The sequence below is a fragment of the Rattus norvegicus genome, chromosome 4 (genome assembly GCF_021556685.1).
Source record: "Rattus norvegicus strain SHRSP/BbbUtx chromosome 4, alternate assembly SHRSP_T2T, whole genome shotgun sequence".
NCBI lineage: Eukaryota > Metazoa > Chordata > Mammalia > Rodentia > Muridae > Rattus > Rattus norvegicus.
In genome coordinates, this window is record NC_141537.1 from 163,592,645 (window position 1) to 163,611,641 (window position 18,997).

Below are 18,997 nucleotides of genomic sequence, written 5' to 3' on the forward strand. Positions count from 1 at the left end.
AAAGATTTCAAACCCGGCTGCAGCGGCTCACACATTCTAATCTCAATAATTGGAAGAACAGTGTGTGGCCCTGTCGGAAAACAAGGGAGTAAGATGGTGGCGGCTGCTCACGGAGTTGCTAGTACTCAGATGCCAGAGGGAGGGAGATAAGAAATGTAAATTAATTCATAGCTATACATTGAGGCTGAGGTCTACCTGGGCTACCTGAGCCTCTGTCTCAAAAAAGGAAAGGAATTGGGAACGTAGCCCACTTGGCAGAATGCTTGCCTGGCATCCACAAAGCCCTGGGTTCTGCCTCCAGTGCCACCTAACCAGGTGAGGTGGCACATGCCTGTAACAAGCACAGGGAGGAAGAGAACTTCTAGAGTCGTCGGTTCAAGGTCCTTGTCAGCTACGCGGTGGATTTGAAACCAGCTTGAGATGCACGCCGGAGAAAACAACACACCCAAAGTTGAAAGGGCTCAGGAGGTGGTTCATAGGAAAGTGCTCGCCAAGCCCCCAGAGTTCAGTCTCTAACACTGGAGGGAAACTGTCCTTGAGACAAATAAAAATTATATGTCACTGGGCAATGAAGATGCACACCTTTAATCCCAGCACCTGGGAAGCAGAGGCAGGATGTCAAGAGTTTAAGGCCAACCTGGTCTAGAGAGTGAGTTCCAGGTCAGCCAGGGCTGTTACACCAAGAAACTCTGTCTCTAAAAACCAAACCAAACCAAACCAAAACAGACTCCAAAAGTCTCCAACCTTCTAGAAAATTCAAGCCAGGTGAGAAAATACAGACCTGGTCTGCCAGCCAGAGCTTCCTTACTATCCTCAACACCCACAGGGCTGACAGAATGAAGCTAGGGAGAGCTGTGGTGTCTCCCATTAGAAATCCCCCTTATGGTGGGGTGATTGATCAGGCTAGTCCTTCAGTCAGACATACCCTAACCGCAGTCACTTCTCCTGTTGCCAGTAAAAACCTTACTGAAAGGTTACAGTGTTGCCCAGGGAGAGAGCTCACCTAGCATGCACAAGCCTTGAGTTTCAGTCCTAGCACCACCAACAAAAAAGAGAAAGACTTTTCTCCATCCAAAAACTATGGAGTGAATCCAGGCTAGGGACTTGTTTCTTTGAACTCAATTATTTTCCATGAAGGTTTTGTGTAAAATAGGGTCAGAGCATGTTTGAGGTCCTAGGATCCAGTCTCAGCCCGGCAAACAAACAAACAAACCAATAAATAGAATAAAACAATCGAAAACTGGGCAAAGGTTGAAGGAGAAGCCCATGGCTCCATTTCCAGGACCCTCATCTTGTCCCTTGGAGAAAGAAATCAAGCTACCATGTGTTTTCTGTGCCCTGCCCCACTCCTGGATCCCAGCAGTGGTTTTAGGACCACTCTGAGGCTGCTCTCCAAACCCCAAAGGCTGACCTGCACGGGCTTCTCCCAAAGCCAAGTGTACTTCAGCTCTCACACACAGAGTCTGTCCCACCCTCCCACAGATGGTGGCAAGATAAGTTGTCCAGTCTGCTAGAACATTCCACCACCTGCCTCAGGCAGGAATCTACCCCCTTGCCTGTCTTGCTCTGTGAAGAAATCTCTTCCCAGTTGTCCAAGTGACCCAAGGCTGCTGTCTCCCTACTCAAAGCTCTGCCCAACATTACCTGCCCATCAACTATTACTTGGGGCTCAATGCCAAAGTGGAGGACAGCCAAGTTGGAGGGCAGCCAGGAAGAAACAACACTAGTCTTTCATCCTGGCCAAGGCAACTCCTGAAGCCATCCTGGGGGCTCTAGGGGAAGGGGAAAGCACGGGTCTGGCTTGGTGAGCTTGGCAGGAACCTGACTGAAGAGGCTGCCAGACATAAAATCTTTGCTGCTAAGACACACAACGGGGTGCTCAGTCAAATAGTGGGTCCTCCCGCTCAGGTTTCACTCTGAGTCAACAGCCCCCTTAGGCAGAGAGCCCCACCCCAGGGCCCACCCTGTGTGTCATCAGCCCCTCCCCAGTGCCCTCTGCACTGGCCCTAACACTCAACCGGATATACAATCCCATCCCCCCAGGAGGGTCACCCAGGCCTTAGCACAGCTCCCATTTCCTGCCCCTGGTGACTCCTCTGAAGTCTATTGTTCACATTGAGTTTGGGTCAAAGGAAGCTGGGTCCCCACCCACGGGGACCAGCCTGCCCACCCTGGCCATGGAGCTGGCCCACACCAGGGAGCTGGCCCATCCTCCTACCTTTCTGGAAGCTGGCCTGTCTGACAAGCAAACAGATGGGCAGAAATCTTGGCCTGAAGTTCTGGTGGGAAATTTCTCACAGATCCTAGCCCACCAGCTGAGAGCCCCAGGATCAACCACACAGGTGAGATTAGACTCTCTTGGATGTACAACTTTAAAGACAGTGTAGCAAAAACTGCCACTTTAGGGCTACAATGGAGATGGAGACTCCATGCTCCCAGGCAGACAGGCAGCCTGCCCTACCCCAGCCTCCACCTGGGCCCCTGAGCTGGTGACACCCCCGCCCTCAGGGTGCTGGGGAGCAGCTGTTCAGCTCCTATTTCAGGGCTTTAAACAGAGCCAAACAGAGCCGTTTTTCCTGCTTCTGCCAACAAGGGGTCAAGGGGGCAAAGAGGTAAAGCCACCCTCAGGAGCCCTGAATTTCCAACTACCACCAGATTGGCCTCAACTCCGGGAAGTGTGAGGTCCAAAGTCAGGGACTGATGTCTTCTACTTCCCCTGAGAAGGAAGAGACACAAGTTTGGCAATAGATGTTGCTTTGTGACAGTCACCAGCACAAGACTGCAGAATGGAGGCCAAAGGAGGCTGTGACATTTACATCCTGGGAGATGGAAAAGATAGAGCTGGGAATTGAAGCTCAAACCTGAGGCTCTGGGTTCATCCCTAGAACAAAAAAGCAAAATGACAGAGTAGATAGACAGAGCAGATAGATAGACAGATACATAGATACACAGATACATAGATACATAGACAGATACATAGATAGATACATAGATATGTAACAGATACACAGATAGATACATAGATACACACATAGATAAAGAGATAGACAGATGAGATATCTAGACAGATACATGCATACATACATACATACATACATACATACATACATTCATGCATATGCACATATATAGCATACCCACACACACACACCTGGCAGAGTAATGCTTAGGCCTTTAGATGAAGGAGAGTATGTTTGAAAGCGGTCCTGACATCCTCACAGACTGCCATGCGCTTATATCCTGCCATAGGGAAGTTAGTGTATACTTTCTGCTGGGATGCAAGAGATAATGCCTGCCTACAAACATGGATGTGTATCCCAGGATGGTAGACACCACCCAGGTCAGACTCTTACAGTCTCCACGACCATTAGATGAAAGTGGATAGGGTCCACAAAGCAGGAGACATAATCCAAAGTGAAGAGCTTCCAGTCCCATCTCTGCCACTCAGAGCTTGTGCAATTCTAAACACCTTATGGTCCTTCCCTGGGTCTCAGTTTCCCCACCCTGGGCCTGGACTTTGACTGAGGATCCTACAGTGCTCAGCAAATGTCCTGAGAGCAGGCAAAAGTAGAAATGAGAATATGGGAGCTAGAGAATTATGTTATCTGGTGGAAGCCTCCCCATGGCACGGGACCCACAGAAAATGCCCAATTCATGTTGGCAAAATAAATATGATACGTGGTGAGGTTGCCCAAAGGGTGCCCAGAGAATAATCACACAAAATCCTCTAGTCTCACATGTTACAAGACTCCAGGTCCAATCCTCAACATGAAAAGGGGAAGAGGGAGGGGGTTGCCAAAGCAAGCTTAGGAAAACATAGGATACACCATTTCCAAGGGCCCTGGAATGAAGGGGAAGGGGGAGGGGGTTGCCAAAGCAAGCTTAGGAAAACATAGGATACACCATTTCCAAGGGCCCTGGGATGTGCTAACAGACGCTTTAGAGACACTGAATTTTCAGAGCAAGCTTTCTGCACTGGCTTTAGTTACTCACCCCTCATTCCCACCCCGCAATGTTACTCATCAGGAAACGGAGCCCAAGAGCCTTAAAGGTAGTGAGTATCAAGATTCATGTCCAGGTCTGTCTGACCCCACACCTGTGTGTTCCCTACCCCATGAGAGCTGCCCTTGTGGACACGGCCTGAGCAGTATGGAATATGAGGTATGTCCCAGCTGACTATCTACATCAGCAGGAGAGAAGGAAAGATAAACACAAGAGCCCCTCCCCCTCACTCCTGACATGGTTCTCTGTTCCTTCCTTCCGAGAAACCACAGCCATCACTTTTGTGTTGTGTTAATGAGGGAGAACCCTGATGCCAAGTCTGTGACTCTCACACCACCGTCCTGTCAAGATCCTGGACTCAGCTACCAAGTCGGAGGCAGCCCTCACCTTCCTGTCACTAAAGCTTTCCTACAGTGAGCTATCAAGTTTCCCCACAGAAACAAGGTCATCTAGCTAACTGTGAAGAATGAGGGGGAAGCTGAGGCAGAGGATATCCAGTTTGAACCCAGCTTGGGTTTCAGAGCAAGACCCTGGCTATTCAGGAATGAGAGATTTTCTTCTCCTCATTGCTTCAAGGTTCCTACAGAGAGAACACTAACACCCCTGTCCTTGAAGGCAACTTTGAAACTCTATCAACCGCCCAACAAACACTATCCAACAACCCATGTGGTCAGCTAAGCCTACGGACTCCAGTCTGTAATTTTTTTTTTTTTTTTTTTTGAGGCAGGAGAATGAAAGCCACCTCCTGCTGGGGTAGTAGGACCAGGCCAGCCTAGACTACAAGAGACTTCTGTCTCAAAAGAAAACAACCTAACAAGCTCCTTTCCTTTTAGAGGGTCCACCCCCATAAACGTTACCAACAACCCATCCTAGCCCCTGGGGGCAAAGATCTCAGCTTTGCTTAGCCTACCAGCAGTTCCCTAAAGGATTCCGCCAGAACAGGATCCACACTCCCTCAGAAAGACAGCTGCCTGGAAGGGGGGCAGGTGTAGGCAGCTTCCTGCCAGCAAAGCTCAACCCAGCAGAGCTGGGGTGAGGAGTGGGGGGCGGGAGGGCCGGGAGGGGACACTTCCAACTACTACTGTCAAATTCTCCCTGAACACAAAGAACTTGGAGACATTGTCCCCTGCTCCGGTTCTGCAAGAAGTCAGAGCCAGAACCAACATCCTCAGAGCGACGAGGGGTGTTGGAGAGGAGGCATCACACACCCACCCGGACACTTAGGGTTTCAGACAGCACCCTCTTCAAGTAGCAATGCACTCACTGTCGCATTGTTTAGCACAAACAAATACACCTCCTGAAAGCAAGGTGAGTCACAGCGCGCAGATATCTCTTCCTCAGGTACACCCAAAACTTAAGGATGCTGGCGCAGGTAAGTAATACCTCGCTTGAACTCACTGAGTGGGATGGATGTGGGTGTGCCTGGAGCCCCCTGACACGTGTGTGCACCGCGGCGCGCCCCTGGGCTGCCTGCTAGAGTAGAGTGCCTTGGAGTTTGGGAGCAATGGTCCATCACTTCTCACCCATAGGGCCCACGGCGTCTCAAACCCTGAGGACCTCTGCAGAAGGTCCAAGCAACACACCTCCCTTCTGTGCTCCCTTCTCCAGGCTGAAAAGTAGAAAAGGGCCTGACTGAGGCTCATCAGTCTCCAACTTCTAAAACTTCTGCCAGGCGACCTTGCTCTGTCCAGTCTCTGGACTCCGCCGCCCCCACGTGCCCCACTGGTCCCCTAGTGCTGCCCGAGACCATGCAGGACGCGGATGTCGCCCGAACTCAGCAGCCTTACCGGTCCCAGGGTTCAGGAGGCGGGGTGGGAGCGCTCGGCCGGCTGCACCAAGTCCACGCGGGGGGCCAAGTCTTCCAGCCGCGGCGACGGCTTCGGGGCCCGAGCGTGTAGCTGAGGCGGTCCCCACCCCCGGGGCCGGAGTTTGCAGAGGAGCCCGGTAGGAATGCGCGGAATGGGCGCTGGAATGAGACGCGCGCGGCTGGGGAGGGAGCGGAGGGAGTGGCGCTGCCACCCGCACCTTAGGGAGGAGACCCGGCCTGAGAGAGGCTGGGCTCCGCGGCTGGGCGGAGCCCGGGGGACCGCGGGCGACCACGGGACGGGGCACGACGGAGACACCCGAGAACCCCGCGGACCCCTCGGCGCCTCTGGCCACTCGTGCCCACACGCCTTGACTGTGATCTACGGATTTCCCGCTCACCTCCAGCTTCCCACATCCCCGAGTGGCATTGAATCCCTCCACCACCTCCTGCTAAAAACCGTCCCCTCCGCCGGGGTGGGGCGCGCCTCGCTGTGCTCCTGGAGTACGCGGACCGGAGCAGGAAGGGCTGTTCCCTTCCCCGAGGCTGCTACGGAGGACACTCGCTCCGGGAGCAGGAAGCAGGAACTCCCGGCTCTGCTCCCAGATCCGCCACCGCTTTCCCTCTCCAGCCCTCTCCAACATCAGCCTTTCAGTTCTTTCCTTGTCCCTTGGGATCTGCAGAACTGTCACTTCTCAGAAAGCAGGGAAGAAAGGGGAGACCCGTCATGGACTCTGTTGTAACTCCATGAATCTTTATCCTGTGAATAGGTCCACCGGATGCTGGGACAATAATAAAGAGTGGGTCCCAGCAGTGGTTCACAGAGAGCTGGAACTTAGCTGCTGATGACCCAGGGTCCGGGACAGCTTGGCCATGAAGTTAGAAGTCTGAGTTTCAAAGAAGTACGTCAGATCAATTTAGAAGAAACACGTGGGCTCGGGCTAGGAGTCTTAGAACCATTTGGCTTAAAGCAATTAGTTACTACCTCGCTCCGGCACTCACCTCTTCACTTTGGGAAACTTAAAATCAAAGAAAAGCCTTTGCTATTCCCCCCAAATCAAACAATCTCTGAAGCACTATCATTAAATTTTTATTGCCGTGGCTCTCCCAGTCTGATCTGGTGAAACAAACTCTGGAAGGCGGCAACTCTCCAGATCTATCTTAGCGTTTACCCAGCACGAACAACTCAAGATGGAGATGGAGGTAATAAATGAGGGAAGGATAGCCTGGGAGACGTTGAAAAGTAAGTGTTATAAATGCCAGGGTTGTACCTAAGAGAGGGGATCTAAAGAGTCTGCGGAAATGCCAGCATCATGGGACTGAGAATCCCGTCTTACAAAGGGAAGACTTTGAAGGATTGCAGCCCTCGTTTGGATGTATAAATTCTGGTATGCTTATTAAATAGTGAGTCATATCAAAGCTTGGGCACATCCCATTCGCATGAAAAGGACATCGCAGGGCAGCGTATCTGTGAGTGTAGAGTACAAACTGTCCCACCACTTAATCCAGCAGCCCTTCCTTGACTCCGCTGCCAAGCTAAGTGCAGAAGCCCCTGCCTTCAAGAAGTTCACGGTTGAAGCAAGACAGTAATTGTTAATGCAAATCCACATTCAAGAACAAAAACCAATGCAATTCAAGGCAAAGGGGCGACTTTAACCAGTTTGATGTCTACTCCCAGCCCTGTGTGTGCTAGGCAATGCTCTACCACCGCGCTGTGGCCCCAGCCTTGATGTGCTTTGGTTTCTGATCAGGTCTATTAGAGTTATTCAGGTTAACCTTGAACTCTGTCAGCTGCTCCTGCCTCAGCCTTGGGATAGATGACTCCATCTACAGTACGGGTCTTTGCTTACCACATCTGTGGGGCGACCTTGACTCAGCTCTTGATGGAAACATGAGTTTTACCAACTGGTGTTTCAGGAAGGTTTGATGTGTAGAAAAAGAGCCGAACACCTAGTAGGTGTTACACACCTGTGGTGTGGTACACACCTGAAATCCTAGCAGGAGCTTAAAACCCGGCATGAACCAAGATTAAGAGAGGTGGGTCCCAGACTGGGAGGCTCATACAAGCCGTACTGAAGATGTGGCCACCATCAAGGCTGCTTAGACTCGGGGCTCGTTTTCTTGATGTTATCACTAGACCCTCTGATGACAGCCTTGAGTGTCATGTGGAGATCCCTGTCCTGCCCTAAATACAAGCAGTGACCCTGTGACGCAACAGAGGCTCAGGATCTGGAAATGAAGGTAAAGCCGTGCGGTGTGTGATCTGTGGATAGAGATTGTCTTTGGGGCTGAGACAGAAAGCATTTACAGCAGGATAGAGAGCTGACCACGTCTCAACTGAGCTAAGAACTCTGGCCCACTGTGGCCTGGTGGACTGGTGGCAAGAGCCAGAGAAAGTTAAAACAGGAAGATTGTGCATTCGAGGCCAAACTGGATTATGCTGCAAAACCACCTCAAAAATAAATAGAGGAGCTAGAGGGATGGCTCAGAGGTTGAGAGCACTGACTGCTTTTCCAGAGGTTGGATTCCCAGCAACCACATTGTAGTTCACAACCATCTGTAATGGGATCTGGTGCCCTCTTCTGGCAGGCAAGCATATATGCAGGCAGAACACAGAACTGAAGAAATGATTGATAAATAAATAAATAAATCTAATGAATTTGAACTACAGAGAATTGGGGTAATGTGGAAGGGCAGTCTGGCCATGCCACTGTGAATGCAGGCCAGAGGATAGCCCTTCACATACAAAATCCCTCTGCGTGCTTACTTGCTTGTTTCTCTTCAAGACTACTGGGGATCCAAGCAGGAAAGTGTTTTCTCACATCCTGGCTTGTATCCTTATAAGCTTCTTGAGAGTTCTAGGTCTTTGGGCATTCCATTTTTCTGAGCAGATCAAGACCATCTCAGAAGACCTTCTGCTACAGAAAACTGATCAAGTAGGTGCACCCATTCTGAGGGGCTGGTGGCTGGCAGTGGTGTTTTTGTTTGTTTGGTTGGTTCGGTTTTGTTTTTTTGTTTTTGTTTTTGCTGGTTTTTTTTTTTTTATTCATGTGTATGCCTACATGCACACAGGTACCACACTAGGCCAGAGGATGTCAGATCCCCTGGAGCTAGACTTATAAGTGATGGTAAAAGTCAAACCCCACTCCTCTACAAGAGCACTTTTTAACCACTGAGCCATCTTTCCATGCCCCGGACAGTGACTTTACAGAAGTAGTCTGTCCCTGCCCAGGTGTGTTCAGAATGCTTAAGGGATAGGACCCTCAGGAATGAATCTGCTGCTGGGAACGTTTTAGCTATTTACCTGCAGCTGGAGGACACTTCAGTTACATCACATGGCCCATGACTTGCCCATTTCCTTGAGCTCCAGGCTGCTCCAATCCAACAAGCATGTGGAGGCCAAGGGCAAGGTGGTTGTGGTCAGAACTGGTTTTGATGTGGGAAGGGTATTTGTGTCGATTAGGCCCAAGTCAAACTTAAGAACCACATTAATTGGCGTTAGCATAAGCTGTTTGGTATTATTTGCATGTCTGCAGTGACCTTTGCTTTCCTAGTCCACGTGGGCCTAAATATCCATGGGATCCTTTACAGCCCAAATCCACTCATCTGTATGGTGGAACTGCTCAAAGCTGCCAGTAGTAAAGGCTTGTTTGAATTTGTGATAGTTCCCTTAGCTTTTCATTTGTTTGTTTGGTACTAGTCATCAAACCCTGAGCCTTACATATGCTTTAGCACCAATATACAACAGTGTTGGTCCAGCTCCAACACTGTATTTATTATTTTCAGACACACCAGAAGAGGGCATCGGATCCCATTACAGATGATTGTGAGCCATCATGTGGTTGCTGGAATTTGAACTCAGGACCTCTCTGGAAGAGCAGTCAGTGCTCTTAACCACTGAGCCATCTCTCTAGCTCTGACAGTATATCTAAATAAACTAGACATCCATGATTTACTACATATAAAAAGCAGACTCATTCTCTCTCTCTCTCTCTCTCTCTCTCTCTCTCTCTCTCTCTCTCTCTCTCTCTCTCTCTCTCTCCTGTGTAACAGCCCTGGCTATCCTAGAACTTGCTCCATAGACCAGGCTGGCCTCAAACTCAGAGATCCATCTGCCTCTGCCTCCCGAGTGCTGGCATTAAAGGAGTGCTCCACCACCACCCGGCCAGATTCTTTAAGTAGTGTGCACAGTTGATTCCAGAAGGTTTGGGGCTTGTTGTTGTTGCTGTGGGACAGTAGACCTTGCCAGGAAACTTGATAAGATCGAGCGGGAGTTCAGAGTCCCCCACACCAGGCACCCACCTGAGAAATGCAACCCGTGGTCACTTAGCCCAGAACAGAGTTCCCCATGCTAATGAGGTTATCTAGAGACCCTGAGTTTAGCCAATAAGCTTTCCTTCCTGAACATTCCTCCCAATTTAATCACTGGCCCACCCAGAGGAGGCGTTACACATCCATTTTCCATGATAAACAGTCAATAAATAGTTTGGAGCAGAGGACTGTCTCTTTCATCAAGAACCGCAGTGAGGAGCATAAAGCCTTCCTCTACAGAGCCTCACTGCCTAAGCCTCCTGCAAAAGGTCCCTCTGCGCTCCCAGACAACCACTGCTAAGCTAAGGACTTTCACCTATGAGCTAAACCGGAGTCCGGTCCCCCCCACCCACCCCACCGCCACCTCCCATCCTCTCAACCTTATCCCATTCCCACCCTGGACTCATCCTCAGCCTCCTCCCATCTCTGCTCTTCCTTGACACAACTTCCAGCGGCGTCTGGATGTCCAGGAGTCTGAGAACCCCCAGCCCAGGGCTCATCCTCAGTCTGCAGGCCCACTCCTTTCCCAACTCCCTGGGACTCAGTGGCATCTGGACGTCCAGGAGTTTGGGATTCCGAGGCCCCGGGCTCCTCATCGCAGGCTTGTGGACCCTCAATCCTTCGTTCCTGATTCCATGAGGCGACTGGACGCCCTGGAGTCTGGAAACCCCAGCTACCCAGGCTGTGTATTCCCACCCCTGAGCTGCGCTTGCCTTGCAGCAGCTGTGGCTCTGGATAAACCCAGTTTAGCATTCAGCCTTCACAAGTGGCTGGGCTAAACACAAAACCGCTGCTGCTGCTGCTGCTGCTGCTGCTGCTGCTGCTGCTGCTGCTGTTGCTGGTTTTTTTTTTTAAGGATTTTTTTTTTAAACAACGCCTCACTCTGTAGAACAGTTTGATCACAAACTTAAAGCAATCCTCCTGCCTCAGCCTCCTGACTGTTTGAGCAAACCTTGCTCAATAATTCTTTTTTTCTTTTTAAATGTTTAAAATTTCATTCTATGTTGTTTAGCCTACATATAGGTTCATATCCGCCTGGTACCCTCAGAGCCCAGAAGAGGGCATTGAATACCCTGGGACTAGAGATACAGGCAATTGTGAGGTCTCTAACATGGGGATCGAAGCCAGGTTCTCTGAGAGAACAGCCAGTGATCTTAAACATTGTATTAGTGAGTGTTCTCTAGAAAACTTTGAGAATAAGTTAGGGTGGAAGGGAGTGGGGAGGAGAGAGAAAGAGGGAGGGAGGGAGGGAGGGAGGGAGGGAGGGAGGAAAAAAGAGAGAGAGAGAGAGAGAGAGCACTTATTAGAAAGACTTACAGGCTGCTGTCCTGCTAATCCAACAAGGCTGCCTACGAATGCAAAGTCCAAGAATCCAGTAGTTCAGGCCAACAGGCTGGACGTATCGGCTGGTTTTTGGTATGCTGGAATCCTGAAGAAGTGTCTTGTTAGGAAGATGAAGTAAGAAGGCAAAGAAAAACTTCCCTCTTCAATATACTTATATAGGTCCCCAACAGAAGGCATGGCCCAGATCAGAGATGTTTCTTCCTATCTCAGAGGTCCAGATTAGGAGTAGATCTTCCAGTTGAGGAGAAGGTAGTGAGAGGTCTGTGGCCTGAGGAACAGCCAATTAAGGGCTGAATTTTCATTTAAATAGTGTGATGGTTTGTATATGCTCCGCCCAGGGAGTGGCCCTATTACACAAGACGTGACCCTGTTGCAGTAGGTGTGGTCTTTTTTTGGAGTAGGTGTGGCACTGTGGGTGTGGACTTTAAGACCCTCACCCTAGTTGCCTGGAGGCCAGTATTCTGCTAGCAGCCTTCAGATGAAGATGTAGAACTCTCTGCTCCTCCTGCACCGTGCCTGCCTGGATGCTGCCATGCTCCTGCCTTGATGATGATGGACTGAACCTCTGAACCTGTAAGCCAGCCCCAGTTAAATGTTGTCCTTTATAAGACTTGCCTTGGTCATGGTGTCTGTTCACAGCAGTAAACCCTAACTGAGACCAATAGCTACAGTTCCATTGAGTGGTGCGGGTGCACACCTTTGATACTAATCCTAGCACTTGAGAGTCCAGAGCACAGGCAGATCTCTGTAAATTCTAGGCCACCCTGGTTTACACAGTAAGTTACAGCACAGCCAGAGCTACCCAGAGAAACCCTGTCTTGAAAAACAAAACAAAGAGGAAGTGCATCTTCCCACCTCCATTTTGGGGTTTTAGCTAATTCCAGATATAATCAGGTTGACAGCTAAGAATAGCCGTCCCAACCAAGTGAGCCATCTCTTTAGTGCCCAAGATTTCATTCCATGGCTCAGTAGATCACAACCACCTGTAACTCCAGCTCTGGGGAATCTGATGCTTCTAGATCTCTCTCTCTCTCACTCTCTCTCTCTCTCTCTCATACACACACACACACACACACACACACACACACACACACAAGGGTAAGGGTCATGCTCAGCGGAAGGTACAGATCGGTGGTCTTGGATACGCTTAGCTTGCTCAAGGATGGGAATACCATCCCCAGAACTGAGAATAAGTAAATAAAATTAATAAACTCTGGGCAAACTACCTCTGTCGCCTCAGGTACTAATGGTTGATTTTACCCCTCCCTGTGTTTCAAAAAGCTAACCTCCCATATCTCACAAGGTGACAGTGTTTGGAGGTAAAGTTCTTTAAAGAAGTGATTAAACACCGGTCATAATGACTCACAGTTGTAATCTCAGTACTCGAGGCTGAGGCAGGTGGATTGCCATGAGTCTGAGGTCAGCTTGAACTTTATAATGAATTCCGGACCAGCCTGGGCTATAGAGAGACCCTGTTTCAGAAAGAGAAACAGCATGGGTCTGGAGAGATGGCTCAGCAGCTAAGAGCACTTGTTCCTCTGCAGAGGACAGAGGTTGAGTTCCCAGCATGGTGCCTTAACAACCCTGTGAAACTTCAGTTCCAGGAAGGAGTTCCATACGCCCTCTTCTGGCTGTCTTAGGCACTGCAGGCATGCAGTGCACAGATAGACACACAGATGTAGACAAATGTTCATACACGTATTTATTTATTCTTTTATTCATTCACACATTCATTACGTTTTGTTTTGTTTTTCAAGACATGGTTTCTCTGTGTATTCCTAGCTCTCCTAGAAGTGGCTCTGTAGACCAGGCTGGCCTTGAACTCAGAGAATCTCCTACCTGCCTCCTGAGTGCTGGGATTAAAGGAGTGCAGCACCACTGCTTAGCATCTTTAAACGTTTTTGAATTGGATTTATTTGTTTATTGTGTACATGGAGACCAGAAGATCAGGAGTCACCTCTCTCCTCTCCTCTGTTCCCACTCCTGTCGTCAGGCACATTGTCCTATGGCTGGAGACCCCTTTATCCACGGAGTCATCTCACCAGCCCTGTTTCCGTTTCTAAAGAATTACTTGTTTTCCCTTGATGTGTGAGTGTATGCCCATCTGTGTGGGGCTGGGGCATGCCCTCAGATGCCAGAAGAGGGCACTATGGAGCTGGAGTTAGAGGGATTTGTGACCCACTCAGCACTGGTGCTAGGTTTGGATTTGAGCTCATATTTGATCAGTAAGTAGTCTTAACTGCCAAGCCACCTCTCCAGCCACCTCTGGACTCCTGCGTGCATCCTTTGAGACAGTATTTAGCCTACATCAGGCTGGCTCTGCTCCCTAGGTCATTAAGGATGACCCCTCATGTGACTGAGATTGGCCTTGGATTCTAACCCTCCTACCCCTACCTTCCAAGTTCTGAGAATGCAGCCTTGCATAACCAGGCTCCTTGAACATATATGACTTCCTGGGCCCCGTGGGAGCTGAGAAGTAAAGATACACAGAATTGACCTTTCCTGACTCTCAAGCCGCTGACAGCCTAGTGGAAGCTGGACAAGAGACACCCTCCAACCTCCACACAGGAAACTTGGCAAGAAGACAGGTCAACTTGGAAACCATGTTAGGATGTCTGTGGCCTGGTGAACATCCAACCCAGGGGGAGCTGGATTTAAATTCATTTGCACTGAAATAGTCACAGTTCTGCCAGGGGTTGGTGGAGCAGGCCTTTAATCCCAGCACATGGAAGGCAGAGGCAGTCAGATCTCTGAGTTCAAAGTCAGCCTTGTCTACAGAGCAAGTTCCAGGACAGCCAAGGCTACACAGAGAAACCCTGCCTTGAAAAACAAAAACAACAAAAACAAAAAACCCCACCCGAAAGACAAAACAAACCAAAGCCACCATGGCACGTCCAGGTTCAGTTGAGCACAGTCTAGGCTATACGAGACTCTGACTCAAAAAGACTGATATATAAATAAAAAATAATAATCACATATGTCTGAGTGGTCATACTTGTGGGTAGCACAGCCATGGACCACCGGAAGGGTGACATCTGAAACTGACTGATAGCTCAGGAGAGAATTCGAGATTGCAGGAAATAGTGAGGGTAGAGAGTGGTGGCGTACACACAGAGAGCAATGTGAACATACAAACCACCAGTCTGTTCACAAAAAATGATAGCAATGTTAGCCCTGGTGCTTACTCCGGTATCCATATATATGTACAATTTTCTGTGTCCATTTAACACTTTTAAGAAATAAAAAGGGAGGGGTGGGGATATTACTCAGTTGGCAAGATGTTCCTTAGCGTGCGCACAGCCCTGGTTTGATCCCCAACCCTGCATAGCCAGGTTCCTGTAATTCTAGTAATTTCAGCACCTGGGGATGGAGGGGTTAGGCAGCAGGGTCAATAATTCAAAGTCTTCTCTGTGACATTTAGGACTTCAAGGGTGGCATGGGATCTACAAGACCTTGTCTCAGAACCTGTAATGAATAAGTAAATAAATAAATTGGGTAAAAAGGGAAAGAAAAGGGGCTGGAGAGATGGCTCAGTGGTTAAGAGCACTGACTGCTCTTCCAGAGGTCCTGAGTTCTAATCCCAGCAACCACATGGTGGCTCACAACCATCTGTAATGGGATCTGCTACCCTCTTCTGGTGTGTCTGAAACAGATACAGTATACTTATATATAATAAATTAATAAATCTTAAGAAGGAGGAAGAGGAGGAGGAAGAGGAAGAGGAGGAAAAGGAAGAGGAAGAGAAGGAGGAAGAGGAAGAAGAGGAGGAGGAGCAGTAGCAGCTTGGGAATGATTGACCAGAAAAGGGCAGATAGGAGTAGACTTTGTTTCACCTTTCAATATTATTCCTATCAATTTTATGAATCTCTTCGTAATGTTTACTAGAGTTGTCAAAGAGGTGAGCCACTAGCCATGCCTGCCAGGGATCTTCTGGAATGGGTCAGCCTCTAGGTATGTCTAGGAAGAATTACGGAGAGTCGGAAGGCACGCCCTGACTGGGATGTTGACTGCTAATCTCTGCAGAGGCAGTGTGAGCAGCTTCTCAGACTCCTGTCTCCTGGACTTCTCCCCATGGTAGACAGTATCCTTAAACTGTGAGCCAAAGTAAGTTGCTTTTAGCAGGGCATTTTATTACTGCAACAGAAAAACTTACCAAGACACTCTATTAATACCTAAGCTAAGCTAGTGTAAAATAGACCAAAAGCAAAACCAGACCACATTTAACAATTTACCATTTTATTTCTTTTAAACATGTGGCCGTCATAAGAAAACCATCAGAAACTGGTCCCAGGGATCAAACTTGGGGATGTTAGGCTTGGCAGCAAGCCCCCTTACCTGCTGAGTCATCTAGCCAGCCCTTGATTTTAAAAGCATCTAAATCCTGGCTCTTTTTCACCAGCCATCCTCATTCCCTCTTCAAACTTGCCTTCTTGCTCCCAACTTACACAAAGAACTGCTGGCCAATCATTCTAGAAATGTTGGGGAATCATGGAAAGAAAAATGTAAGTATGCAGATTGTCCTGAGTTTCCGGGACCCCTTTAAACTAAAGATGAGTCTAAAAGGTGGTCACAGGCTAGGAAGACTCCTATGCACTGCTGTAGATCAGATGCTGGATGGTGTACAGAGACCCTTGTAGAGAAAGGGCTAATTGGCAGCTTGGGCAATTAGGGGGTGAGTAGGGACCCTTAGGAGGTGGAGTCTGATGGGAGATCCTTAGGCCATTGGGAGGTTTGCCTTCCAGGGAGCATGGAGGACCTGGCCCATCCTCCTCTCTTTTGCTATCTACCCCCTTACCTAGAGTGATAGATTCCACCTAACCAAAAGGTAGAAATTCCGCACCCAGGTGCCAAGGACTTGGGAGGTCATCTAGTTGAAGGGTGCCTGCCTTCCATTTTTGAGGTGCTAGGTTCTACCCTGATACCACAGATTTGAAAAAGAAAACAAAACCAGTCTCCTTACCTGCCAGCTGTGTGGGAGGGCATCATGGAGGGGCCTGGAGCTTAAGGGCAGAAGGTCCAGGCAGAGTAGACACCAAACCTGAGTCATATGCTTTTTTTTTTTTTTTTTTTGGTAGGCATGTCAACTTTCTTTTAATAAAAACAAAAATGGTCATTGTTATCCATTTAAATAAGTATCTTGTTATAGACTGTTCCTGTGGGATGATGTCACAGGTGAGGCAGGCACAAGATAGAATGAGGCCCGTCATTGGGCAAGAAGGAAGGATGGGCGGGAGACAAGTTTGAAGGAAGAGGAGGAGACTGGAAGGGAAGAGGGAGGAGGCTGCAGAGAAGTGGTGGAGACAATATAGAGGCTGACATTAAGATCCCACGCTGTACCTTTACAGGTTGATATGAATGTTCTTAAGGGATGGATGTGTGCAGGGATTTGTATGCTTAGGTGGGCGATTATATCCTATCAATTGGATCAGAGGTTATTGTGTTATGTGGTCTTTCATGTAGCGATTTAAGTGTAAGAAAGTGTGAGGGGTCTGGAGAGATGGCTCAGTGGTTAGGGGCACTGACTGCTCTTCCCAAGGTCCTGAGTTCAAATCCCAGCAACCACATGGTGGCTCACAACCATCTGTAATGAGATCAGATTCCCTCTTCTGGTGTGTCTGAAGACAGTGGCAGTGTACTCATATATAATAAGTAAATAAATCTTTAAAAAAAAAAAAAGAAAAGAAAGAAAGTGTGAGGCGGCTGGAGACACTGGGCCACCGCAGAATTGGGACGTGTGTTTCTGGCATGGAAACCTGCCATGGGAACTAGATAGGTAGAGAGATTGCCACAGGCTCAGAGAGAGGCCTTCAACAGTGTGATAGGGGATAGAGCAAAGCGTGTGAGAGGCTTTGCTGACTGAGACTTAAGATATACAGCAGATATCTTGGAGCACTGTGGTGCTGGACCTAGAACAGGATAAAAGACAGCATTCTATTTTTTTTATATTTTTACAACAACATCTTCCGGTTATTGAAAGGGGATCCTTAACGAACCCAACTGTCTACGGGTAAACCCTACCCCTCTTGCTTAATACAGAACTGAGGCAAGAGTCATTTAGTGTGCAAATTGGCAAAACAAATGTGGAGGGGCAGGGGCTTCTTGAAATGATGTTCCCAATCAACTTGTGGTTTACTCTTTCACAGTACCAACCTTCGAAGAGTAAAATGTAACCAGAGATATCTTAAGAATTCACAAACGGACCTTCATCTTGGCGCTCTGCTCCAAACACAAAAGGTACATACAACATCTTTAATAATACTCAGTATGGCAGAAACTTTGTGTTGCCATTAGCAATGTCTACCCCTCCTTGTTCACAAGTGTACCTCTGCTAATCACAATTACATCACTAAGTCTGTTGGTTTGGGGTTCTTAAATTTGTTAAAACTGAAAATATTTTTAAAAGATTTATTTATTATATACACTGTAGCTGTCTTCAGACACACCACGAGAGATCCCATTACAGACGGTTGTGAGCCACCATGTGGTTGCTGGGATCTGAACTCAGGACCTCTGCAAGAGCAGTCAGGGCTCTAAACCACTGAGCCGTCTCTCCAGCCCAAAACTGGAAAACCTTTGGGTAAGGGCTCTATTCATTTGATTCAAGGTTATAGACTTCCATGGTATTCAGAAATTCATTGCCATTGAATCTTCCTACTACATAAATGGCACAGTTGTGATCTCAGCATTGCTCCTTGGTGAAGTCATATTTCCCATCATCCTCCATTCATTTCTAGTTGGATCATACATCTCCATACAACTGATGGCATGAGATCCATCAAAGCCACCACCTACAAATGGTTTTCCACCAAGAACAGCGACTCCAGCTCTTCCCCTAGACACATTCATGGGTGCAATTAAGTCCAGGTGTCATCTTCATGATTGTATCATTCTACTGTGTTCAGACAATTCCAAGATTCTGCACCTCCAGTTATATACAAAGAACCACCAAGTTCACAAACCACAGACTGGTGTCTACGTAGGTTAAGAGGAGCCCAGCTTGTCCACAACTTTGTTACAGGATCAAATACATCCCAATTTTTCAGGCCTTTTTGACCATGTGGATCAGAGCCACCAACAGTGTATAATTCCCATTCGGGGCACACACTCCTGCATTACGACAGTTAGTTCTGAACTCTGAAACAGAGGTCTGGCCATCAATGCTTGGATCACACATTCCTCCACAAGTCAGGTCATCTGAGTGTCCATTTGATCCGCCCACCGCATAGAGCTGTCCCATCAGCACAGCCATTCGAAAGCAGGCTCTTGGTGTTCTAATGGGAGCAAGGAAGCACTCAACTGTTCGAAGACACTCCTCTCTGTCATGACCACCTGCAGCCATGAGTTCGCTCTTCATCTGTCCCCAGTCCAGACCGTGTGTACTGCGTGGGAGACATGGGCTTTTCTAGGCGCTCATCTGGCTGCATCTTAAAGCTTAAGCTTTTGCTCGGTGTTGGAGTACTTGTTGGTGAGCTCTGTGGACTGTCCCGCCCATGAAGGAAAATGACACAGAATGAACCATCCAACATAGCCAGGTAC

General features: G+C 48.5%; 1 protein-coding gene and 1 pseudogene across 1 annotated transcript in view; both read right to left on the minus strand.

Annotated features, from left to right (window-relative positions):
* The window catches only part of Tead4 (TEA domain transcription factor 4), a 78,019-nt gene extending 71,721 nt beyond the window's left edge, over positions 1-6,298 (minus strand). The window contains 1 exon segment of the mRNA NM_001427269.1: positions 5,790-6,298. The gene's annotated coding sequence lies outside the window, so the exon portion shown is untranslated.
* An 11,422-nt stretch (positions 6,299-17,720) lies between these two features.
* Ivns1abp-ps1 (influenza virus NS1A binding protein, pseudogene 1) overlaps positions 17,721-18,997 on the minus strand; it is a 2,137-nt pseudogene continuing 860 nt past the window's right edge.